The sequence below is a fragment of the Cervus elaphus genome, chromosome 30 (assembly GCF_910594005.1).
Source record: "Cervus elaphus chromosome 30, mCerEla1.1, whole genome shotgun sequence".
Taxonomy (NCBI): domain Eukaryota; kingdom Metazoa; phylum Chordata; class Mammalia; order Artiodactyla; family Cervidae; genus Cervus; species Cervus elaphus.
In genome coordinates, this window is record NC_057844.1 from 22,989,654 (window position 1) to 23,015,596 (window position 25,943).

Here is a 25,943-nt window from a genome sequence, read left to right on the forward strand (position 1 = left end):
AAGCAGAATCTGCAGCAAGAAAGGCAAATTGTTCATTCAGATTTACAAATAAAATGAAGGTAAATACTGTCAGGCTGTAAATGCTTTTTCCATATTCCTGCCAAAAAAAGAGGGACTAAGGTATTTAGGTTGGTAAATATTCACTCATGAGCCCTAGCTTGTCTTTGACAAATACTTGCTCTGGGCAACTTTAGAACTGGACACACTTCTCATTATTGACTGAGAGTAGGGAGGTTTTCTTTTTTCTTTCTTCAGGAAAGAAATTTGGTAAACTTGACCTGATTTAAAAAAAAAATAAATTAAGAGACCAAAATATCTCCATCATTTCACTGCAGCCTATAGCTTCTCCTTGATCTTGAATTTCTAGCTTAGCCTTTGATGGTCAACCAGTTGATGTGGTGAAGATATTGTCATGACTAGCTATGCCTTAAGGCTCTCTGTTAACTGTTATTTTTCCATATTTATTTGTTTTCCTCCACTTTACACTGTTGTCACCATGCTCCAGACAAATGCACACTTGTTTTGATTTCTTCCTTACTGCTTAGTCTATTTATATCAGGGGACCCTGGAAAGTGTGCAAGATAACCTGACCAGAAAGCTAAATTAATTCCAAGAGCAAACACCATAGGATCTGCCAATCAGATGGGAAAATATTATTCATTGTTATTCACTTACCACCCCCAAATCTTTCCCCAGAGTGCTTGAAATCACAGACAGGAGGTACATTTGCTCTTGATTCCTTTGAAATTTGAAGATAGAACCAAAAAATAATTGCTATCAATCTGACAGGACTGAGGAGGGCAAATATGTGTATATCCATGTGTATATACTTTCATGGAAAAATTAAATTGGCAGCCTTCTTGATGGAAAATTCCATGCCGTTTGGGTTGAGAATCCTGTAGGGGCAAACATAGCCTGAAAACAGGACTCCTGGTTTTGTTACCTTCTGCTTATCTTGCAAGGCTATGCTGAAGCTCTTTTCTCCAGGAATACCCTCCCTTCCCTGGCTGGAGCCTCTTCCACCCTGGGCTGCTCTGACCACCCCTTCCTCCATGGGGCAGTTATTCTGCATCTCGGCTTTAGCCCTTATTACACAGACTTGGGGTCATTCGTGTCTGTGTTTGTCTCCCAGGTTGGCTGCAAACCCGCTGAGGTCAGGATCCAGCAGATATTCCTGCTGGTGCCTTGTGATGGCACCACCAGTGGGTGCTCAGCAAATGCTTGTTGATCAAACGCCCGGCTGTTATACTTGAAACGGTTTTGGTGATGCTAGGCACAGCACTTGGCTGATCATTTCTGCAGAATTTAGCACTGTAAATAGGATTGGGGCCAAGTCAAGAGATTCTTAGCATTCTGCCCTTCTAACCTACCATCTGGGCCCAAACATCCTTAAAGGTTAAATTGGCTATGACTTGAGAGATGGGGTTAAAAACATAAGGTTAAGAGGCGATTGGCTTGTTTTATTTCACTTATAGTTAGTGCACTTGCTTTTCATTCCCAATGGTCCCATAAAGCCTGTATGTGTTAGTTGCTCAGTCGTGTCTGACTCTTTGCGACCCCATGGATTGTAGCCCGCCAGGCTCCTCTATCCATGGGATACTCCAGGCAAAAATACTGGAGTGGGTGGCCATTTCCTCCTCCACCCATAAAGCCTAGAGCTATGGAAATTAAAACGATCAGGAAGCTTGTCGTTCTCACCACTTTCTTTCTCCCTCCCCCCTTTTCAAGCAAGTGGGAAGGCTGCCTTCTGCTTTGCTATGAGAGAGACAGACTGATTCTGTCCTAGAGAAGCATTTATTATCACCCTGCAAGCCCTGCCAGGAATAATAATCAAGATGGTACCCGGTGCCCTAGGACAGAGAGGTCTCTGTTCAGCTCAGCCTAACTCTCATTTTTGCACTTCTGCATTCATCTCGCCCAAGTATTATGGCACATGGTGGAAGAAATGGAGAATATTCTTCCCTGGAAACCTTGACCATATTGCAAGTATATCTCACTTTACCCAAGAAATATGGTCCCAAAGAGCTACATTGAAAGTCACCTTTTTTCTAAAGAAATCCAGTGCTTGTTGAAAATGCATGAGAAAAAGCTCGTGTTTAGTGGAGGTGTTTATGAATATTCCAGAGTTATATCTCTGCTAATGGAATATCGATTCATAATTTCTCTTCTGTGAAAATCCTCATTTTTCACAACATGAGTTTGCTCCAAGTGGGATGTGTAGGAACGGTTAAGTGTTGGTGCTGTGCGATTATTAACAATGATTAATAGGTCAGCATCCTTTAAGGTTCTTGGGCTTTCAGGCTCGAGTTTCCCCTCTGTTCTGCTGCCTCTCCAGGGTCCTATCCCCCAGCTCACCCTGATGAACAAGGGAAAAAAACAAAAAAGAAGAGATGAGAGCCTTTTCTCCATTCCCCTCTGAAAGTGTGGGCTTGTTGGCAAAGAGTAAGGGGAACAGTTGAGATTGAAAAAAGAGAAATGGGAAAAAACATCACCCCCAGAATGTAGGGAAGCACCAGGGTGGAATTAAGCCCCCTGAACCCTTTAGTCTTTCTGGCCTGACTGAGGAGGGGACCCAGTGTGACTTGGAACAGAGAACACCCAGTCCTAGCCCCATCCCACTCCTAGGTTCCCGCCACATCACTAACCCGACAGTCAACGTTTCTGGGCCTCCATTTCCCACATGGGTACCCAGTGGAACCCTGGAAGGGCTTCAATCAGGGGCACATTATGAGTGTACCATATGTTTGGTATGACTGTTGCAGAACCTCATGGGATTTGCTTGTTCAGTTAGGCGACGTGCCAGAAAGAGAGGAGAGAATCTAGTCAGGAGATTTAGCTTATCAGCTGCCACTGCAAGAATTTTCCCTGCTACAAATTTCCTAACATTTTGACCCTTCTGGTTTGAAAATTTCCAAATCTGTTCGTAAGCCAACCCAAACCATGACATGGTCTATATCACTTGTGCAGTATAGATAGCAGCCGGATCTATGTTACCAGGAGGGTATATGGAAGCTGTGATGTATTTCCTGTTCTTTCCTGTGGGTGAGTCTAGTGTTTCCAGATATAGAAACAGAACTCCCGAGACCCAGATTCCTCTGTAGGTACCCAACTGCCCTGTGCCTCCACTGGGTCACCCTTAGGAAGTTTGTAGTAATAAATCTCTAAAACATCCTTGGGAGATTTATAAAGACTCCTGGACACCTGGCTGACAAAGGAAAGGCCAGACAGTTCACCTCAAAACTGCAAATATCCAAGTGTTTTCAAACATGTAGTCAAAATACCAGAATGCCATCCTGAATACCAAAATGCCATAAGACCATAATGCCTACATAATTGTAAATTAGATGCTTGGTTTCATGGAGCCGTAGGTCAGTATTTTAGACAAAATCCTGACATTTGCTTTATGTCTCTTTTTTGGAAATTCACCCTCATCTTTATCTTTACAGTGAGAAAAAGCTTTGATCTGTCTCTACCAGTCTTGCTTTTTATTTTGATGATGGACTCACCTTAAAGATGTAAGAGCTTGAATAGCATTTAAACCTTCATCATCACCACTGCCAACCCACCAGGCAACAAACAAATAAGCATGAAGTCAGAAGCTCTATGGCCCAGCTCTACCATTCACTATCCTGCTGGGATCTGGCTCAGTCATATCCCCCCAGCCCTAGCTTATTTGTCTGTACAACTGGAATGATGACCCCTGTCTCAGAAACTTCTTAGAAGATTCAGCAAGATGCTGGGTTGGAAGCTCTTGGAAGTTGCATGAATATTGCCTCATATTTTTGCCCATAGGTTGTCCTGGCACCTGCCCTTTGTCCTACAGGAGGACCACTGAAGGATGTGCACCCACACGTACCAAGCTTGGCTCTTACCCTGGCCAACCCTTTGCCACCCCAAGCTACACTATCAACAATCCTAGGATCAAAAAGTTTGAAATGCTGTTCCCACACGCACCCTCTGTGGTCTCAGAACAGCAATCAGTTTGCCCTGCTGGGTCAATGCTGTCCAATCCTGACTTCATTTAGATATCAATTTAATCATTCTTAGTGGAACACATCTACCTGAACATTGGGATTAAGAGGAGAGTAATCTCACCTAGTCACTTTCTTCTTTTTACAGAAAAACTCATTTAAAATGATTTTTGGTCAAGTTTATTAAGTGTAATTTACATATACTAAAACTTACTCTTTTTAGTGTAAAGATCTATGAGTTTTGGCAGACACGTTTCTTGCATGACCACCATGATCCATCAGTATACAACAGTTCCATCACCTCCTGAAATGCCTTGTTCACCCTATGATTGTCAATTTCTTCCCGCTTTCCAGCCCTGGCAACTATTGATTGGTTTTCTGTCCCTATAGTTTTGCCTTTTCCAGTGCACGTGTACTAAGTCGCTTCAGTTGTGTGCAACTCTTTGCAACTCTATGGACTGTAGCCCACCAGGCTCCTCAGTCCATGGGCTTCTCCAGGCAAGAATAGTGGAGTGGGTCGCCACGCCCTCCTCCAGAGAATCTTCCTGACCCAGGGATCGAAGCAGTGTCTCTTATGTCTCCTGCAATGGCAGGTGGGTTCTTTACCACTAGCGCCACCTGAACCTTTTCCAGGGTGTCATGTAAATGCAGTCATTAATTATGTAGTTTGGGGGGATATGGCTTATTTCACTGAGCATGGTGCATTTGAGATTCATCATGTTGTTACATGTATCAGTAGCTTGTTCCTTTTTAAGGTTTCATGGTAAGCTGTCCAGGACATGGTGTACTTCAATTTCCGTATCCATTCACCAGTTGAAGGACACTGAAATGTTTCCACTTGGTGATTATAAATAAAGCCTCAAACACTTATGAGGTATTTTGCAGGTACCATTTGGCTTTAAGAAATGCATTTGAGTTGAGTTCCTGATAAACACTCAGGGACTAAAAGACGGGGGCCTCTTGGGGAGAAGTGAGACTATATTCCCTTCATCGGACAGTCAGGCTCAGATCTGTAAGCTAAACATGGGTTAGTTGGAGCTGGAGGCTGTTATTGTTTTTGTTGAGGACATGTGTCGAATAAAAATTAAAATTAATTCTATTTTCCTGAGCCCCTAGGGACAAGTGTAAGTATATGGTGGCAACTATGAGTTTAGTGTGCCTAAGGTTATGTAGGAGGTAAAAGAATATGTCCATGGAGCTGGCAATTCCCAGGATAGGTCATCTATGTGTACTGGATGAATTATTTTTCAAATCATGGGTAACACCTCTTTAATAGGTAAGGAAGAATGTAGGGCCTGAGAGTAGGCTGTTTTATTAACAAACTTCTTAGGGTCATTCAGGTTGAATAAACTTTCTTTGCCTAAATTAGGGGACTTGTCTATTTCATAATGATAGACTCAGAAGTTGGTAGAGATAATCCTAGCTTCCTCCAATTTGAGAAAAGAAACAGCTCTTACACAGGAAGAGGGGGTGATCTCACATCTGGGCTTGTTAGGGAGAATGTTACACCAAACAAAATAAACTTTTCTATTTCTATATGAATTCTACTTTTTTCCCAATCACGACAAAAAATGTGATTTGTTCATGAGGTCAGGAAGCATTGGTGGAACTTCCTTAGGTAGATCAAGGGGGCACAGTGGTTCAGGCAAAGTAATGACATTCTTGCAAACGTGGTGGTGTGAATTATGATGGTGTCTTCAGGGAACTCCCCAGAAGTGGCTCCCTGGGGCTGGGACTTGCAGTGGGAAGAGTGACGGGCTGAGCATGAGACACAGCGGTGGGGGGAGGGCGGGAAGCTGCAGCCTCAGAAGTCACAGGGCTTTAGTGTAGGGCTTACAGAGTGAAGTCTTGCTTCCATTTGGGTGGTGAGCCATACAGGGTGAGATTAGAGACAAAGATTCTTTACTAGTTATTGCAATAATTCAAGAAAGAAGTGATACCATTTGGGGGACAGAGAGAAGGTACCAGACTCAAGAGGCTATTTTATCAAGACAAACTTATTTGGGTTTGGTTGCCAACTGAAGGGGAAATGGAGAGACATGTGGGGCCTGGTTTCTAAGTGGCTGATCAGTGGTTCTATTAGTTAGAATGGGAGACATAAAAGAAGGAGCTAGTTTGAAGAGGAAGAAAGACAAGATTGGCTTTAGATCGGCCATGGAAATGACTAGGAACCTACTTTGTCTTGATATAAGGAAGATCTTCCTAACCTTTTGATCTGTACAGTAACGAGTTCCCCATCACTAGGAGTATTCAAGTAGAGGCCTGCACAACCCTCTGTCAAAGCTGTAAAAAAGGCAATTCCCGCACTGGCTTGGAAGCCAGGGTAAACAGCCTTTCAAAGATCTTCCAGCTTTAAGAGTCGATGATGCTATAGGAGTAGGAAAGAAAGGCTGTTTATTTCAGACACTGTGATATCTTCTGACAGATTTGAAATCCCACTGTGACATATACCATGAAGCAAAAACAAGCAGGAAAAGGAGAGTGATAAGTGCACACTTTCTATATGTGTATCGATAGCTGTACATTTACTTCATGCTCATTTTTTATGGGAGGCTGTTTATATCCAGAACTTCAGTCACTGTTTTAACAAGTCAACGTTCAGCATTTGACATACTTGTCAATGTCGGGTGCTGTGATATAGCCAGTTCCACGTGAGTATGTGTAAATATGTGGTTGTGTATGTGTAAATAAAAAGAAAGGACCATGATTCCTAACTAAATGATTACTATTTTCCTTTTAGTGCAGTATCTATTCTATTACCGCCTAGCAGTCATTTATAAACCTTTTGCAAGGCACTGATGCTGAGGGGAGTTAAATATCAATCTAAGTATAACATCAGTATGTAAACAGATTGATGAATTGCTAGATTGCTAGGATATAAACCATATGGAACAGCAGGAACGCTCCGAGGAGCTGAGGATAATTTTAGCATTTCATAAAATCTGAGGATGAGACCAGTTGATTAAACTTGCTATTCTGGTTTTACTCTCAAGGCTACATAGAACAATTAGCGTCTTGAACAGTGAAATAAAACTTGCCAGCTTGTTTTCCCTCTAAGGATTAATGGACCCTGTTGGTGTTGGTGCTAGAACACACTGTAGGGATAGACTGGGGAGGGGTTGTCACCCTGAGGGCAGACTCTGTTATCTGTTCCCTTAAATGTTGTGCACACACAGTTAAGGTTCCAAAGCATTTAGCAGATCTTCAGTGCAAGAAAGATGAAGAATCCATTGCTTTTCATGTGGTGGGAACAAGACTAGAAACCAGGTTTCTCCTCTCTCCATTCTGAGCCCTTTTTGGGCAATTACGCTAGCTTCACAGATTGCATTCAGCAATGGCATTGTATATTTCACAGCTTGCTGTGATCAGGAGAGACTGCCTCTCTTTCCTGGATTCTATAAGTAGATCCTTCTTCCCTTCCAATTGTGGATGTAGCCCGACTAGACGCACTGGGGTGGATGGAATTAAGTTGAGAGGTCCCGCGGCTCCTTTGAGGAGTTAAGGAATTTCAGGGTAATTCCATGCAGTCCAAGAAAAGCTGAGAATTAAGGAATTGGGACTGAATTTAAGCCCAAGAGGCAACAAAGGTGGAAAATGACTTGAGCCTTCACTGAACTGGAGTTTGGCAAATCGGACCGGAGCTACCCAAGAAGAGAAAGTGGAGTCTTCAGAGGCGAACCACGGAAGAGATGAGAGAAGAAGGCTCTCAGTTCAGGCTCAGAAGACTGCAGCCACTGAGCCAAGGAGGCTGTGGGTGAAGCTGATAAGGCTGCCTGCCAGGCTTCCCTGGCATGCTTACCCCGGGAGTCAGGGCAAGATGTCTCCAAGCACATAGGCAATCGGGCTAAGCTGCAGCTCTAACCTTGCACCTTTGCTTCCAGGGAGCTGCTGGCAGAATGGTGGTGTGAACAGCATCTGGATGAGGAGGGACCCCTCCTTTCCGGGGGGAGGACAGGACAGCTCTGGGGAAGGCTGACCCTACCACTTCCTGGGGGCAGGATAGGGCCCAAGAGGAGCTGGGCTTGGCGCGGCCCCTGCACATTTGACTCCAAACCGGCCTTCTATCTCCCAAGAGAGAATGTAGGAGGAACCCTGGAACGTGCCTGGAGCCAGAGTCATCATTTTGCTGCCCTTCTAGTCCATTTTGCAAAAGTGTGCATTCTTTCCACGATGTTTAAAAAAAAAAAAGAATGAGTGTGCTCTACTTTAAAGTGTTATGTAGTTTTCCTTCAGGGATAATCATAAATGCCTCATGTATTAGATGTGACCATTTACTCTAACTTCATTGGGTAGTGATTCCATACAGTCTTTCCAGAAGTCTCTAGAAAGTTCCCTTGCTGATTTCCGACGCATTTAACTACCTGGGGCTCAAGGGGGGATCCTCCTCACAGCATCTTGAACTGGACTCAAAGGAACTACTATCATTTCTAAAAATGAGTATATCAACCAGGGGTAGAAAAATGTATGCACATCACCTTGAGTGGGACGTGGTAGGGCTTGGTGTGAGAACTACCATATGAGGTTTTAGTGAAATAAAAAACTATGAATGTATAGGACAGAATAGGCTTTGAGTTCAATGGACTGATTCTTGTTCTCTAAATGGATGGGTAAGGGAGGAAGAAGAGGAGGGAAGGAAGGCAGGGGAGGGTGAGGAGAGAGAGAAGAAACTGCAGCAACATAAGACGCTATCCTGAACTTTGAGACGGTAAACCCCTCTGCACTTCCCAGAGGAAGTTTGTCAGTTTCACTGACTGCCCGGATATTGGTAAATTGCACGTACCATAGTTAGAAGCCGTCCTGGTTTTGTCAGTTGCCCCGCTGGGTGCGTGACCTTTGGCAGACACAGTGTGTATTTGCTCCCGCTTGACTCCCGGTGGCAAGTCCACTTAGATAAAGCCCTCCCCTCAAGGCCATCTCTCCACTGATGACCTCTGGGGCGCCCATGCTCTGCTTTCCTGCTTTGAGATCTTCCTTGTCAAGTCCCCCTTATCACTGGGAAAACTTGACCTCCAGCACACAAAGCGTGCCCTACACACAAAACTGGGGGCAACAGAACTTTCTGACTTTAAAGTCAATCTGGCTTTGCTTAACTTTGAACAGAGCATTTGTATTTTGAAACTGTTTATGAGAAGTCCTCTGAGCTCTGACCTGCAAACACAGATATCAAGAAATGCTGGGGCCAGAGTGTCCACATGGCTGGGATAAGGACAACTGAGTTGAAGAATAATAAAACCTGTCACTGATTGCTTAGGGTTTTGAATTCTCCAAAGGCAGTCCTTTCTGGTCTTTGGCCTTTGGTCCAGGGGAAAAAAAAAAAACAGAGGCTTCGGAAATAAAGTATATTAGAGTCTTCTCCTGGCTATTCGCCAACTGTGAGAACTTAGGTGTTCTGCTTTGCTCAGGAAGCTAAGTTTTATCAGGTATAGTAGGGAACAACATCTGTTTCACAGGATTGTTGAGAGGACTAAATGAAGTAATAAATGCTTTCCAAGAGCTTCTCAAATATTTTATGTCTTCCCCCATTTTACAGATAAGAATACCAAGGTCCAAAAAGGTTAAATAACTTATCCAAGCTGGGAAGACATATTCAAGAATTAAGGCCAGAGGAGGTGGTCAAGAAATTCCCATTAAAATCAGATTTAACATCATGTTAATATGATTCTATCTATCTCCCTCAGAAATTTGCCTTTGGGGCTAAAAGAACCATGGTGTTTTTTAATATTTTCACAAGTTATTTTAGGTTCGATTTTCTTCTATGAGGCTTTCTTGGAGATAAAAGGGACAAAGAACCACTGTTGCATTTGTTCTGTGATCCTTGTAATATAAAAATTATAACAGAGCTAACCCCCAGTGACAGACACAAAATGAGGAAAGCATGAACAAATACAGTCCTTAGTACAGTGTTCTGCAAATAGTACGTGTCCAATAAGTATACGTCGATTGGGTGTTTAGAAAGATCAGTTCGCTGATATTCTGGGAGAAGGCCAACAAGTCCTGGAAAAGAAAACAGACATTTCATGTTGCTGTACGTGTCCCACCCTGGAGGAAGATAAACAAGCACAGTTATGTCCGCAGGGCTGGGGTCAACGTGACACTAAGAACTACAAAATCGAAGCGGTTATTTTGGCAACCGGAGTCCTAGACACTCACCACGGCACCAGATGATGTTTATTCCAAGGAGAAGATTATTATAATGTATCTCTTGGATTAAGTTTTTCCTATTACAAGAACTCTGTGTCAGATTCAGCTAAAATAAACTAACACGAATACCGCCTTACCAATGGAGTTGCCTTTTCACTTTCAAAAGCCCACCTCCATCTTTACAGATTGCCTTTCTGGACTTGATCCCCAGAACAACCATGTGGAATAAATAGAGCAAGTATTTTTGTTTGTGATCTTTACTGAGGTGGGGCCGGGGAGCTTGTGTATCACGGGTTCATCTAGCAAGGTGACTGGTACATGTGTGTGTGTTAACCGCTCAGTTGCACCCGGTTCTTTGTGACCTCATGGACTGTAGCCTGCCAGCCTCCTCTGTCCATGGCTGGTATATAATGGGTCCTTAATGAACAATAATTAATAGCCATCACTGAGTGTTTTCCATGTGGCTGACACTACTCTGAGCTCTCCACGTACGTCTTTAGGGGGAGTTAGGCATCATCATGATGAGCGTGTGAGAGCACTCGTAGGGTGACCTTGGGCAGGTTACTGAAGCACTTTGGTCTTAGTTTCATTGCCTGGAATATGGGAATAATAACTGGGCTGACCTCATAAGGTTATAGTGAAGATCACCTGAGCTGATGCAGATGAAGCCTTCGGAGCAGGGCTGGCGTATCTGAATGCTCAGTAAATACTGACTACTATTTGTCCTTATCCCAGTCACCTCTTCAGTCATTGGTGGAATCAGCATTGGAACCCAGGTTGCCTGGCTCAAGAGACTGGGTCTCTGATCCTTATTTATTTGGAATGAGTAACCAGAGCAGTGAAGAAATAACCTAGAGTCATGCAGCAAGACACTGGCCCAAAGCCACGTCTCCCATCCCTCAGGCTACAGTTCCAGCGCCAGGTGGAGGCGGGGCTGCGGAGAGTGCGCAGGCGGCTGCCGAGGAGGCGGCGGGGCGGTCAGGCACCCTCGGGCCTCAGATAACCCCTCCCTCCAGGCTGCTGATGAGCTTAGGACCGCAGGCATCAGCTTTCTGCTCTTTGGCGGTAAAAGGCTGGATGCTGTAGCGCGCTGAGGTGGGGAAAAAAACTGAGTGAGCTCAGAAGTGCTCGTAAGTGGTAACAGGTAACTCTCCAGTTTACAAAGCACTTTGACGTTCATTGTCTCACTGGACCATTGGGCCAACCGTTGTGACATAGACTATTATCTCCAGTTTTCAAGCAACCCAAGCGCAGAGACGTTTTGTGAACCTGTCCAAGTGTTAGGGTTGCAAAGCCCAGAGCCCAGCCTTCCACGCAGGGCCTTCTCACTCCAGATCTCACGTTCCCTTCTGGACAAAATATTTGACCCATTCCACTGAAGGATTTTTGTCCTTGGCCTCATTAAAAAAAAAAAAAAAATTTCATGATCTTTCCACAGTGTTGATTTTGGTCTTCTTGGGAAAGTTTCCGTTTGAACCTTTAGGAAGACAGAGAGTATGGAACAAGATGAATTCCCCGATCACATCCACAGCCATGGCCTCTGTGATTCTTTTCCAGAATTTTATGAAATAAGTAAAATTATTTACTTGGAATGCCTGGTGCAGGAAGTGTCACAGAAGCTGTAAAGAACCATTTATTGGGGACTGTCTAATCATGTGCTGTGACAAAAAGAAAGTGTGGGAGAAGGAACGGGGGCATAGGGGAGTTTATTTCATTCACTTTATATGTTATTGTCTTATTCTGATGATCTTTTATTTCAAAACTTCAGTCTACAGCAGTCTTCCACATAAAACAGCACTCTCTGGATCCTCTGTGATTCATCATGCTTCTTTTCCTCCCATATCTAGAGATTGTTTTTCATTTTGAACCCAATTGCTGCTTCTTTGATTCTGTGGCAAATCGCCCTCCTCAGCCGTGTGGTATAATTACTTCCATGGCAATGGGCTGAAGTTAGAGACAGGCTATTATGTGAGGCTGCTGGCTGAGCGGAGAGACCAGAGCTAAGAGTTCCTTTTAACCCGGCCATCCTTAATAATGGCAGGACAGAGGTAGAAAATTACTGGCATGATAAATTGCTCTTTTCAAAAAAGGCTTTGTTCCTATCTCTTAAAAAGCTGTGCCACACTGAGAAAATTTCTCCACATTTTTAATTGTGGATCATTTTGTGTAAGAAAAACCTCCCAGTGAAAATGGTCTAATGCAGTGTGCTGAGTTCGGCTTTGGTAAGGCTCCACATCATCCTAACGGAGTGCGTGAAAGCACACACAAACGATATTTGCTTTTACCTAAAAGTGTAAGTGATCGTTTGCGTCAAAAGCAATGTAGGAGATGGAGGAGTGGAGACTGGCCCCTAAGCAGAACGCCTACTTTTTAACACACTTACAGGAAAGAGTAGGGGTAAAGGAAGTGGGGTGTGCTGCCACCAAGCGGTGAGCCCGGTAAGACAGGTGACTACCAGGCTCCTTCATCTATCCAGAACCCAGCCTCATCCATCCGGAATGGAAGAAAAGTTAGGAAAAAAGCAAAGCCTCCCCCCTGCCACAATTAGGTAACTGCTAGGAAAAGACACATTCTGAAGTTTGTGTGCTTTATTCAAAGAATGCAGACTCAGAACCTTGTCTGTGCTAATTTTAGGCGTGATTCTAACAAGCTTGCTTTAAAATCCCATAGCATATTTGAATCAAGGGACTAGAGTGGGAAGAAGAAACGAAAGTGAATAGACTGGGCATTTCTGTCATATTTATTTTATTCTAATAGCAACCGATCTCAGCCAGCGTTACACTGGTGTGTGAAGGACTCATTTTAAAGATGATGAAACAGATTCAGAGGTCAGACAGCCAGTATATGGTAGACTTGTGCTCCATGTTTGGGATTCTGTGATCCCAGAGCTCATGTTCCTTCCTCTTCTGCCCCTGACCTTTCTAAAGACAGGCCCTCTAAGAATCCCTGATGATCAGGGCAATGGCAGGAGGCAAAAGAGAATCATACTTAAAATTTACCACACTCTGAGACTGTCAAGGACTTCCTAGGTGGAGCCAGTGGTAAAGAACCCCCCTGCCAATGCAGGAGACATAAGAGACATGGGTTTGACCCTTGGAGGCTCCCCTGGAGGAGGGCATGGTGGTCCAGTGGTTAGGATTTGGTGCTTTCACTGTGGTCCATCCCTGGTCAGGGAACTAAGATTCCATATGCATGCAAGCTTAGTCGCCTCAATTGAGTCTGACTCTTTGTGACCCCATGGACTGTAACCTGCCAGGATTCTCTGTCCTGGCAAGAATACTGGAGTGGGTTGCCATGCCCTCCTCCAGGGGATTTTCCTGACCCTGGGATCGAACACATGTGTCTTATGTCTCCTGAATTGGCAGGGGGGCTCTTTACCACTAGCACCACCTGAGCCCCCTAAGATTCCACAACCCTGCAAAAAAAAAAAAAAAAAAAAAAGAGTGAATGAATAAACAAATACATACAAAAAAAATTAGAGAATGCTTAGTTTGTAAGTTCAAATTTACAACAGTCACCGAATCAACCAATGAGAACAATAAGAAGGTATTAATTCAGAAATTAAGGGTGCCTTTGACATGCTCTTCTGGTCCTTCTGCTCAGTTAGGTTTTCGTCTTAGACTTTAGGCTGGTTGCATAGAGTGCAATGAGACTTACTGCCTTTGCTATAACAATACTGTAAGGGTGACGCATCGTATCTCTGGGGAGGACCTCTCCCCGGGAAACTGGGGGTTGACTGTAGAGGATTAGTAGATTGGAAACCAAGTTGGCACCTACTGAAGGCTCTGGGCTTGCTTATGGAGCTGAATCATATATCCTGATGGAAACTTTCCCCATCCTGGGAACCATTAATGTGTCATAACCCATCATTTAAAAATTATGGGGTGTTTCGGACTTCCTTTCTCACTCAGCCCACAGATCCTTATCCTGACACACAAACTGAACCTTCTGAATATAAATGAAAGGGAAAATCCTTCCATCACCTCCTCCTGGAGCAATTCTATGAGAACAGGCACAAGAAGAAACCATCTACTCTGGGTTCCTTGTGGGGACAATAATTGTCACCCTCCTTAGTCCTTGGGGCTGACTGCTGCTTTTTATTCTCAGAATCCAAGCACATTTTTTCCTCCTGGCAGACCCTGGGTGACCAGTCAAAATGAAGAACTCCTCCCAGCCTGGCAACTCGATTACCGGGTTCACCAAGGTCCAACCAACAAAGGCAATGGCCACAGTGAAGTGACAGAGGTCCTGCCGCTGAGGATGAAAATCAACCTCGCCAGTGTTTTACAAGCAGGGCCAAATTTCCAGGCTGCCTCACTCAACATATGAGCATCTTTTTGTTTCCCTGTTCACCTTAAGAAACTATGAAATGGAGGGTGAGAGAGATAGCATCAAACATTTTGCAAACGTCACTCAGTTTTACATCTGAATAATGTACAGTGACGCCGGGACCAGGTGGACAGTGAGGACGAGGGAAGGGATGACAGAGAAAGAGGTTTTTCAAGGCCTACCCTCAAGACTTCCTCCAGTTTCCCCCTCCTGGTGTCCCCGGTACATTCTGCTGATGAATTTAGATGGTGATGTTTACTTTTAATTTTATCTGCAGAAAGAAGGGAAGACAGAGCTAGTGAGACAGTTAAAGGCAGTCATCTGGATCTCTTCCTGACTTTTAGATAAGTGACATACCCACATCATTTACTCTTGATAAAGGCTCTCAAGGCTGCTCATTTGCCAAAGACATGTGACTTTTTAACCATGGAAAGTTTGAGAGGTTGCCAGAGCAAAACTCTTCACTCCTACTTGTGGAACTCCCTTCAACACACACACATACACACACATACACAGAAATTTTTGCACCCATTTTTATAGATGTCGCCCATCGCCTGTGCTTCCATCCATTGCTGTTGCAACATCTGCACGTCCATATGTTGTGACATCAGTCTAATTGGCTCCTGCTAGCTCTTCTGTGTTCCCCACACACCCAGGGGACTCTCCTGGTACACCCCCAGGCCCACTGAACCTCCAGAGGATTCCCCCTGGAGGAGGAGGGTCACTGGGATGTGCAGGGAGGTTAGAACACAATGACCCAGTCCACGGGATGAGGACATCTGTCTGGCTGTACTGTTCATTCCTGCCCACGACCTCACAGAAGCCTCCATGGGATCGGGCAATTAATATGGTCAGGACCAAATGCTGCCCAATTTAATTCAATTACTCTTCACCTCGAGAGAAAATATGCTTATTATAGTGACAGGGCCTGGGTGAGGAAGACAGGCTTCTGGCCAACAGTCTGCCCACACGTTGCCAGGCTTCAAGCAGGGTGCAGAGCAGGGGGTGTGAGGAGACGGCGGAGTTCGGTCTGCTGTGGATTGAATGTCAGGACCCGACTACTCAGAGGCAGCTTTGCTGACACTGTGGGCATAGCAGTTACCAAGGAGAAGCCAGGCTTAGCTGTTACATGATAACTGCCTCATTCACCAAATCCCAGGGAGGAAGGGCTGAAGTAGAATGAATGACAGTGGCCAGCAGAGAAAAAGGAACCATTTCCCAAAGCTGGGCTTCCCCAGTGGCTCAGCAGCAGAGAACCTGCTTGCCAATTCAGGAGATGCAAGAGATGCGGGCTCGATCCCTGGGTTGGGAAGATCCCTGGACGAGGGCATGGCAACCCACTCCAGTATTCTTGCCTGGAGAATCCCATGGACAGAGGAGCCTGGTGGGCTACAGTCGATGAGGTCACAAAGAGTCGGACATGACTGAGCACAAACAAAACTTCTTCCCAAAGCTACTATTTTAAGGGAAATTCCTTATTTATGGGTCATAAATCTCTATAACAAATTTGATCACCAAAAAGACCATGTAGACCTTAAATCTCTTTTTTTAAATAAAGCTTTATCTTGGGGACTCCCCTGGCAGTTCAGTGGTTAGGACTTTGTCTTCCAATGCAGGAAGTGCAGGTTTGATCCCTGATCTGGGAGCTAGGATCCCTCATGCCTCTTGGCCAGGAAAAAACCCCAAAACATAAACAACATAAACCACAGAAGCAATGTAACAAATTCAATAAAGACTTTAAAAATGGTCCACATCAAAACAAAAGTCTTTAAAAAAAAAAAAAACAAAAAACTTTATCTTGCCCTAATTTGCCCTTAGCCTGCAGTATTTAATAATAATTCACACCACCATCTATACCACATGAACTGCTAACCAGCCACTGTTCAGTGCTGTTTGTAGGGGCAGTTCTATTTAACCACCCCCCTACCATGAACAGTGTGATATAAAGCCCTCCTTACCCCCATTTTATGGTGGGAAAAATAAGGCTTGGAGAGGCTGAGTCACCTGTCCAAGGTCACCTGGCTGGTAAGGGACAGAGTGGACTCCAGTCACACCTGTTGATCACGAAGCCCTTGTTCATGACCATTATTCCAGATTTCCCCTTGGTTTGAATCTTCCATATGTTCTTTTTTTAAGATTTTTTTTTTCATGTAGGCCATCTTTAAAGTTTTTATTGAATTTGTTACAATATTGTTTCTGTTTTATGATTTGGCTTTTTGACCCCAAGGGTGTGGAATCTTAGTTCCCTGACCAGGGATTGAACCCGTGCCCCCCACCTGGAAGATGAAGTCTTAACCACTGGACCACCAGGGCAGTCTCTGACTCTGCCACATCTTCTTTGCCTCTTTTGAATGTATGCACGGCACTGGAGAGAGGTCCTCCCTAATGCTTAGGGGCACATTGACTACCCGAGACCCTGTGTCCACATAGAACCATGTCATCATTTCTTAACCAGCATCGTGGGTTCAAATCCCAGCTCTGCCACTTGCCAACTGTGTAACCGGGAATTCTCAGTGTATGGGCTTTCACATGGAAATGAGAAAAGATATTTCCTCCTAAGGTCGTGAGGGAAGCTGACAGAGTCAACACACTGAAAATGGTGCCTAGGAAAGGTGTTCAGAAATTGCCAGCTATTATTATCACGTCCCTTGTGAAAGCAACTCGTGTAAAAATTGGAAGCAAAGGAGGTTTTCCTTGGTGTTCATGGATTTGCAATACATGCGGTAGTCAGGCTTTAGCTGGCACTGTGGTCATGAATAGTCATACTGGCCAAGGAGCCCTGCCCTGGTTGGGGTGGGGAGGTTGTACTTGTCCCAGGAGACTCCTTAGCACATTCATTTTGAGGTCAAGTGAGCTCTTCTTTTAGCTTGATCTCCTGTCTTAAGCACTAACTGTTTTGACTCAGAAACAGCATGAGGGAGAGATTGGACAACTGGCCCCCTCTCTACCCCCCACCCCATCTCCAGGCCACACCAGGTAACAGCCAAGGGCTCTGCCTTTCACATCCCCTCTGGAAGGAGGGGGACTGCCGGGGGCTAAGTGTCCATCCTGGTAACTGCCCTTCACACATTAACTCTGAGTTTGCCAACATGCTTCCTTCAGATGAAGCGTCGTCTAGCAGCTTTGCGGGGAGTTTTGAAAACTCGAGAAACTCACAGGAATTTCCCCAAGGTCTTACCACACTCGCCCAGATCATTACAGAGACACAGAGGTCTCCCCGAAGCCAGGGTGCAGGCGTCTGCAGCCTGAAGAGATGGAGGGCGAGTGCTTTGAGTCATACTTGAGCTGTTAAGGATGGTTCTTAATCACCACTTGGATTTCTTTCAGGGCCAGGGTCACTTTTTGTAGTTACCATAAATCTAAGCTAATATGCATATCAGTGCATATCAGATAATGTAAGCCCTGGAATCGCTCTCTATAGTGATTCCGGCAGGAGCCATGGCAGATCGCCACTGAGCTGGGAGATAAGAGTTACTTCTCCCCACCGGAGCCCCTCATGCACGGCTCCACTCGCGCTGAGGAATGGGTGGTGATCTGCTGCGTTCAGTGCCTCTGATGGTCACTTACAGTGTCCTGGCCCGGCCCTTTCTGCTTCCAGATTCCCGGTGGAGAGTCTGGAGCCCACGAACAGCAGCCAGATCGTATGGGTCAGTTTTGTTTGGACATTGTGGAGTTAGGATTCTGAGACAGATGTTTTCATAAAGGGAAGAACTCTTTAGTGTCCTGCCTAGAAGTAGCATCTTCTCCTATGGGATTGCGGCTCGAACAAATGGAGTGAAAATGAACAGAAAAGCGGGAGCCTGGCTTCTCTTCTTCTTCTTCTAAGTACTTATTCAGTTGACTGCGTTGGGTCTTAGTTGTGGCTTGCAGGCTCAGTAGTTGTGGCTTGTGGGCCCGGCTCCTTCATGGCATGGGGGATCTTAGTTCCCTGACCAGGGATTGAGCCCATGTCCCCTGTATTGCAAGGCAGATTCTTAAACACTGGACCACCAGAGACATTTCCTGGCTTCTTTTTTTTTTTTTTTTTTTTGCTTTACATTTTCAAGTGAGTCCTCCAGACTCTCAGCCTTAGTTTCCCCATTACCATGGTTACTGAAATGGACCATTTCCACAGCCCACCCTTGTATCCTGCAAACAAGTTGGCTTCATCATCTTCAGCGGCCTAAGCCCTCCACCAGTCTGCAATGTACATTTGAGTTATAATTGACAGTATCACTCAGACAAGGAAAAGAAGTGTTTCCAGTTCTGGATGAGCAGGGCTCACCACTGTAGCCGGATATGAGAGGCGCAAGGCTGGTAAACGACGTACATGCCCAGCTCTTGGGGCCTCCAAAGGGACCCTGGGGGAGAAGACGGCGACCCCAGTCAGGTAACCATTTCAGGGGGATAGGGAGCCATGTTACCTAGGTTTCCACACCAGCTGAACTCAGGGATAATTATACGCGATGCAACACAGGGCATAAAACAGATTCACTTAGCATCTGCAAGAGTTGATTGCACCCAGGCCTGCCCAAACTGGCCTTTCTCACTGCAGGGTGTGGGAGAGCAGGGCTGTGCAGGCCCCCTGAGGCTGCTGGTGCTCAGCCGTGGGAGACACGCCAGTTCTCAGGTCTGCTAATGAGTGCTGCGGTGTCTGGCAAGGCCCCGGCCCGCGAGTGAGTGTGACTAATCAGGAACCTTTTCAATAACGCTGACGGTTCATTCTCCTTTCTTTTTTTTTCCCCTCCCTTCCCTGTTCTCTGGGCAGGAGCCGGTTGAAATAAGAGCAAATTAACCTCATTCTGGATAAAGGCAGGGCCTGATAAAGGACCCCTAAAAGGTTTGCCGTGCCCCGTGCCTGCATGTTTTGCAGTCGGGCTAATTATCGGACTTGGGTGGGCCGGCAGGGGATTTTTTTGTGGTCGTTCCCTCCTCTCCATAGGAGGCAGCATCTAAAGACCGTGCCCGGGCATCATTCCACAGGCTGCTTGACAAATAGGCTTCTGACACCAGCAAAGGCAATGTCATTGCGATTATTCTACATGTGTTCCAGCCCAAACTGACGACCCTCCCATTTCCTGTTCAAAGGCTACATTTCATCAAGTACTGTTTCCCTCTCGCATGGAAATGTGAGACCTTAAATGCCCTGGACTCCTTAACTGGGAGTGGGAGCCAAAGAGGGGGGCGACCCTTTTTCAAACTCCTCTCTCTCCCTGCCACCCACTTTGTTGCTTGATAAGTTCATTGTGCTACTAACACCCAAGCCCAACTGTATATTCACTCATGGGGAAGGTGTGTACGTCTGTGTGTGTGTGTGTGTGTGTGTATCTCAGAGGCGTCAGTAATGCCATCTGTTGGTTAATGGGTTGGAAGAATTTCAAGCTGGAAGGCAGGTTTTGCTGATGTTGGACCGAAACTTTTAGAAAGGGGTAGTTAATTGTTTAATTGATGTGGTACCCTCATCATGGACTAGACCTCTGAGAATGACTCAAACACAATTTCTTAATGATAGAGCCAAAGGATTTCATGTTGAGAGACAAGAGCAAGTGAAAGAAATGATGGAGCTGGAAAACAATGAGGTGGTTTTTAACTTTCTTTATTCCCTAAAATAAACACATAGCCTAACTCAATCTTCTTTCTACCTGTTTAATTTAAGCCAGTTTGTTCTCTCTTCTCAGCCCTGCAGGACTACTGATAACTGGCTAGGAGGTCCAAGATGCTAACTAGAGTTATCAAACCTTCTAAGTTAAAGCTTGAGACATGTGTTCCAACAGGGGTCAGAATATTCGCAGGAACAATAAGTGAGAGTATTTAAAATGGGAGAGTTCCTTGAACGTTCTGACTGCTAAGCTCTTTTCAGCCTCTGGGCACCTCGTATGTGTAAAGAGTCATGGTTATGGTTTCATGCAGGAGTTGCGACTGGTGATGGGAGACCAGATCTGGCCTTCAGCCACGTTTTATGTTGTAGGCCAGGAGATCCACAGATACCGCTGCACTGGTCGACAAGAACCCAGAAAGGTAGATAAGGGGACATCACCCTTACTTTATGGCAGAGGAAGCCCCTGTAGAGATTCATAGACTATTCAACATGGACGAGCCTTAGGAGGTCTCTTGTGATGAAGATAGTAACCTCCTCAGTAGACCATGCAATCTTTTTCTAATTGTCATCATTATTAGCTCATGTCAATTGAGGGTTACTGCTACAGCACTGTGCTAAGGATTTTTTTTTAATTATTTATTTTTAATTGGAGGATAATTGCTTTAAAATATTGTGTTGGTTTCTGCTATACATCAACATGAATCAGCTATAGGTATAGGCATGTCCCCTCCCTTTTGAATCTCCCTCCTACCTCCCACCCATCCCACCCCTCTAGGTTGTCACAGAGCATCAGACTCAGGTTCCCTGCATCATACAGCAAATTTCCACCTGCTATCTAATTTTACACATGGTAATGCTTATGTTTCAATGCTACTCTCTCAATTCTTCCCACCCTCTTCTTCCCCCTCTGTGTCCACAAGTCTGTTCTCTATGTCTGAGTCTCCATTGCTGTCCTGCAAATAGGTTCCTCTGTACCATCATTCTAGATTCCATACATATGCGTTAATATACGATATCTCTCTCTCTTTCTGACTTAGTTCACTCCATATAGTAGGCTCTAGGTTCATCCACCTCATTAGAATGGACTCAAATCCTGTTATCCTCTCACAACCCTCTGAAGCAGGTGTCATTACAATTCCCATATCTCAGAAGAGTCAATGGAAGAACAGAGAGGTTAAACGCTCTGCCCAAAGTTTCACAGCTGGTAATTGTTGGAGCTGGGATAGACACAGTGGTAGACACAACGTTGCCCTAGTTGTGAAATAATACAATGAGGTCCTGACTCTTAATGTCATATACACAGAATCCACAACCAACTCGATTTCAGACCCCAAACCGTCTCCAGACGCTCGTCATGACCACTGGTCCAGAAACACATAGGGCCACACTCAAGCTCACACTCGCACACAACATGTACATGTGCACTCACGTACACACTTGGGAACAGACTTGCTCTGTTCTGCCTCCCAAACTTGTACATACTCAGGAACACAACAAAAAAGGCAATAAAATGTGGTGCTGTTTCTCCGGCAAGTTCCCTATTCATAAAATGGAACTCGAACATTGCCATGACCTAAATTCCAGGGATATTACATAAAGGAGCCTGCTACCGTTTTTGTACTGTGATTGATTCTCCTTGGGAGAACGGAAATGGGTAATTATGCATTGGCATAGCCTCAGGGAACATCAGGTGAATTTAAAAAAAGAAAGTAAAGAAAATTCCACATCAGACCCCTTGAGGACTTCTGTCAATTACCACCTGATCCTGAGCACAAGGGGATTTGTTTTCCCGGGTATTCTTAGGGCTTCTCTGCAGCAAGCCCCTGGCTCTGTCCTTTGCAGAAAGACTCCAGGAGTTACTCTTGCAAAGAGGCCTCCCTCCTGACCTCAGCAGAGCATTGACATCCAGGCCCTGGAGGGTGACTCAGGTGGTCTTGGGGTGGAAAAGAAGAGTGGACTGACTGGAAAAGACCCAGATGCTGGGAAAGATTGAGGGCAGAGAAGAAGGGAGTGACAGAGGACAAGATGTTTGGATTACATCCGACTCAATGAACATGAGTTTGAGCAAGCTCCAGGAGATGGTGAAGGACAGGGAGCCTGGCATGCTGCAGTCCATGGGGTCACAGAGTGGGACACAGTTGAGTGACTGGACAACAACCACTGGAGAAGTGTAGTTGTTGAAGGAGACCCATGCCCTCAGGGGACCCCACCTCTTCCCCGTTCCACTTCCTGCGCCCCTGAAGTCAGCTCCTGGCAGCAGCAGCCTCTGTAAGAAGAAAACCAAGACTCAGTCTCTCATGGATTGATAAGTGGTTCGAAAGAGATGTTAAAGGGAAAATGTCAAAGAGAAAATGTGAAGAAAAGGGAAATGGAGGGGAGTCACGGAAAGAGCCTTCTTGTCAATTTGTTGTTGTTTAGTCACTAAGTCCTGTCTGACTCTTTGCCACCTCATGGATTGTAACTCACCACACTCCTCTGTCCATGGGATTCTCCAGGCAAGAATACTGGGGTGGATTGCCATTTCCTCCTCCAGGGAATCTTTCCGACCCAGGGATGGAACCCAGGTCTCCTATGTGGCAGGCAGATTCTTTACCATCTGAGCCACCAGGGAAGCCCTCTTGTCAATTATCTTAGTGAAAAGACAGCCTCGCCCTGAGAGGACCAGAAGGGCCTCAGCCAGCGTGTTAATTAAGCCAGAGCTGACTGTGATGACAGGCAAATCCCCGCTTGTCACTGATTTAGCACAAAGTTCACTTTGTAAGAGATTGGTTTAAGATGATGCCTCTGTGTTCCAGAGAGTGTTTCAGGGACCCAGGCTCTTTCTTTGGCTTCCCCCTCTGCTGGTGCCTCAATTGTTCACTTCCAGCCAGACAATGGAAGATGAAAGAGCTCGGAAGATAAGAGGCAGGTTTCCATGGGCCAGGTCTGAGTGACTCAAGGCTCTCCGTCTATATTCCTATACCCAGAACTGAGCCAGGATGGACCATGTAGACACAAAGTCTGCCACTTCTTGCCCATAACTCTACTGTGTAGAGGGAAGCCTGAATCTTTGATAGGTAGCTCGTGTCATCACTACAACCACTCACATATTACAATATAGCTAATAAGCTTGAAAAGATTGTTTCGGAGGGTTTCAGTCTCCAATTATTCACCCATTTCAAGTGATCACCAACATGCTGTGCAATTTACAGCAGAATTCTGGTTTATTCCACAGGTCAAACAACTGAGAAGGAAAGTTGTGATCATATCATTATATATGAGATTATATTTAGTGTAAATACCATTCTTTTTATGCTGCTGTGATTTCGAAATATTTTCTCTTAGATTCCAGGTCCCTGGAAAAGTTACTGTATTAACTACCTTCAGGACTAGCAGGTTTTTGTGGTAATTTGAAGTTTGTCTATATACTTTATGACATCTCAGAGACTATCTTTGGTTTACCTGTGTTATAGAAACAATGACTTCCCAGGTGGTGCTAATGGTAAAGAATTAGCAGGTAAAGAATCCACCTGCCAATGCAGGAGTCACAACAGGGTTTGATTCCTGGGTTGGGAAGATCCTCTGGAGGAAGAAATGGCAACCTATTTTAGAGTTCTTGCCTGGGAAAATTCCATAGACAGAGGAGCCTGGTGAGCTATAGTCCATGGGGCTGCAAAGAGTAAGAATGAAGCAATACAGATACAGTAAGCAAGTCATCTGAGAACTCCTACATTTTAGGCAGGAGGCTGAAGTGAGGTGAGGAGTAAGGGATGTACCTCAAGCTGAGTTATCTTACAGGAAAGGGCTAATCTAGAAGTCACACGCAGTGCTTTAAAGATTCCTCCAGGGAATCTTTCCGACCCAGGGACGGAACCCGGGTCTCCTACGTAGCAGGCAGATTCTTTCTCAGGCAGATCCTCCCTTTCATACTCTAGTTACAGGTTCATACCTACTGCAAGGAAAGCTGGGAGGCAGACATTGTGGTTGGGTATTTTATGACTGGAATAAAACTGGAGTGCTTTGAGTAAGAAAGAATGGAAGAATGGACTTTGGGTGGGCCATTCAGTCCTTAGCCAAGCGAAGTTATACTTTGGGGGCCATCCTTGGGAATAGGATCTTTGGGCTTCCCTGTGGCTCAGTTGGTAAAGAATCCGCTGGCAATGCAGGAGACCTGTGTTTGATCCCTAGGTAGGGAAGATCCCCTGGAGAAGGGAAAAACTACCCACTCCAGATTTCTGGCCTGCAGAATTCCATGGACTGTATAGTCATGGAGTTGCAAAGAGTCAGACACAACTGAACCACTTTCACTTGGGAATAAAGTCCTAGAACTAAATAAAATTAGTTATAGACAGCAAGGCTAGACTAGGTTTTCCCCAACCAGAGTTGTATTAAATAAGATGAAAATTTCAACTCTGCTATGCATTTTGATTTCCACAGAGTCTCCACACTGCTGTGAAGGTGGCCAGGTGGGACACATCCTATCAGCAAGCAGAGAGAAGAAGCATAGGGTCCAGGGAAGATGGAACTGAAAGGACAGTCTTCTGTTTAAGGAAGGTGCCACAGCGTGATCAAGGGGTGAGAGCAGGACTGCAGAAATGTCTACACCAGGAACCAGGGTTCACAGGCACCATCAGACACTCCAGTGCTTGAAAGGGCACTGGGAAATGACACATGAGGGTTAGGAACCACTCGAAGTGGCAGAAAATCCACCTCGACCCCACTTCACCAGAGAGGGTTCGTCTGCAAAACTGGGGAGGAGGAGTGAGATCGAGTCAAACTCAATCGTGGGGCAGCGGGGACTAAGCAGACACTTTATACTGTCCTTGGAATGTGATCAAAGCCCCTAAATGTATTAGGCTGATCCCCTAATGCAGCCCGCCACAAGGAAGGCTTGGTATCTCTCCTGTCTCCTCCCTCACTCTTTTTGACCAGCTGCGGGGAGTAACTGAGTTCATTGCCTGAGAGAATTAGGTCAGACCAGAGCTGAATATCAAGCTGACAGAGGGGAGTTTGGTGCCAATGTTGATTAAACGAGAAGTGAAAAGAGAGTCTCACTCTGAATCCAAATATGGGAATTTAGAAAGGAGAAGGCTAATATTAAACTGCTTAAAAGTCAGGATGGGAAGATACACTTATTATCAGAGAATCAGGGAGCTTCTATCCAAGTCAATACTTTACTGTAAAGAAGCCACCTTTTATGTTAATAGGTATTTAAAATACTCAAACTTTAGCCGTTAGGATAAAAATGATTCATTTGCTATCCGGAAATTCTTGAAAAACTCTATCTATTACTGCTCTTCAAATACATATCATGACATGCATTATTAACTGCAGGGCTGTTTCTTAAGTTTTCTAACTCCTATCATTCCAGCCCAGAACTGAAACAGCAACTCCCTGTCATAAAGAGGACAGCCTCTGACCCTGTCCATCCTTCATAGAAATGACAATCTCATTAATGATGCTAAGTTTATATTGTAAATATATTATCAACACTCTCACACCAACTGCTTATGGTAAAAAATAATTACCAATTAGTTTCAGCAAATGCATTATAAAAAGGTAGCTAATTTTAACCATCTTCCTCTTCCCTGTTTTAGGAAAAATAAAAAAGAATTGAGTGCTTCACAGAAAGCAATCTGTTACCTGGAGGAATTTATGATCTTTTAATGATCTTTAATCAGAATTTTTAAGAATCTCCTAAGAATGGTGGTTCAGGTAACAACAAGAAGTGAGTTGCAGTTTCCAGCTTTCCTCTTTCTCCTTGAAATGTAATGGTACAAATAAATTACTTAATTGACTTAACCGTTTCTAATTTATCTAAGATTTATCTAAGATTCCTTACAGGATGTTGTCTGGACATCTATTCTACTCTCTGTCAGCAGGTGTTAATCCTTTTAATACTTTCCCTTTTTTCCTTTCTCCCAGGAAACTTGTTCTTCAGTCTC

General features: G+C 44.8%; 1 long non-coding RNA gene across 1 annotated transcript in view; it reads left to right on the forward strand.

Moving 5' to 3' along the window:
- LOC122686942 overlaps positions 1 to 25,032 on the forward strand; it is a 48,185-nt gene extending 23,153 nt beyond the window's left edge. Inside the window, exon 3 of the long non-coding RNA XR_006338956.1 lies at positions 24,436 to 25,032. This is a non-coding gene — a long non-coding RNA (uncharacterized LOC122686942). The remainder of the gene's footprint in view (positions 1 to 24,435) is intronic.
- The last annotated feature ends 911 nt before the right edge of the window (positions 25,033 to 25,943 follow it).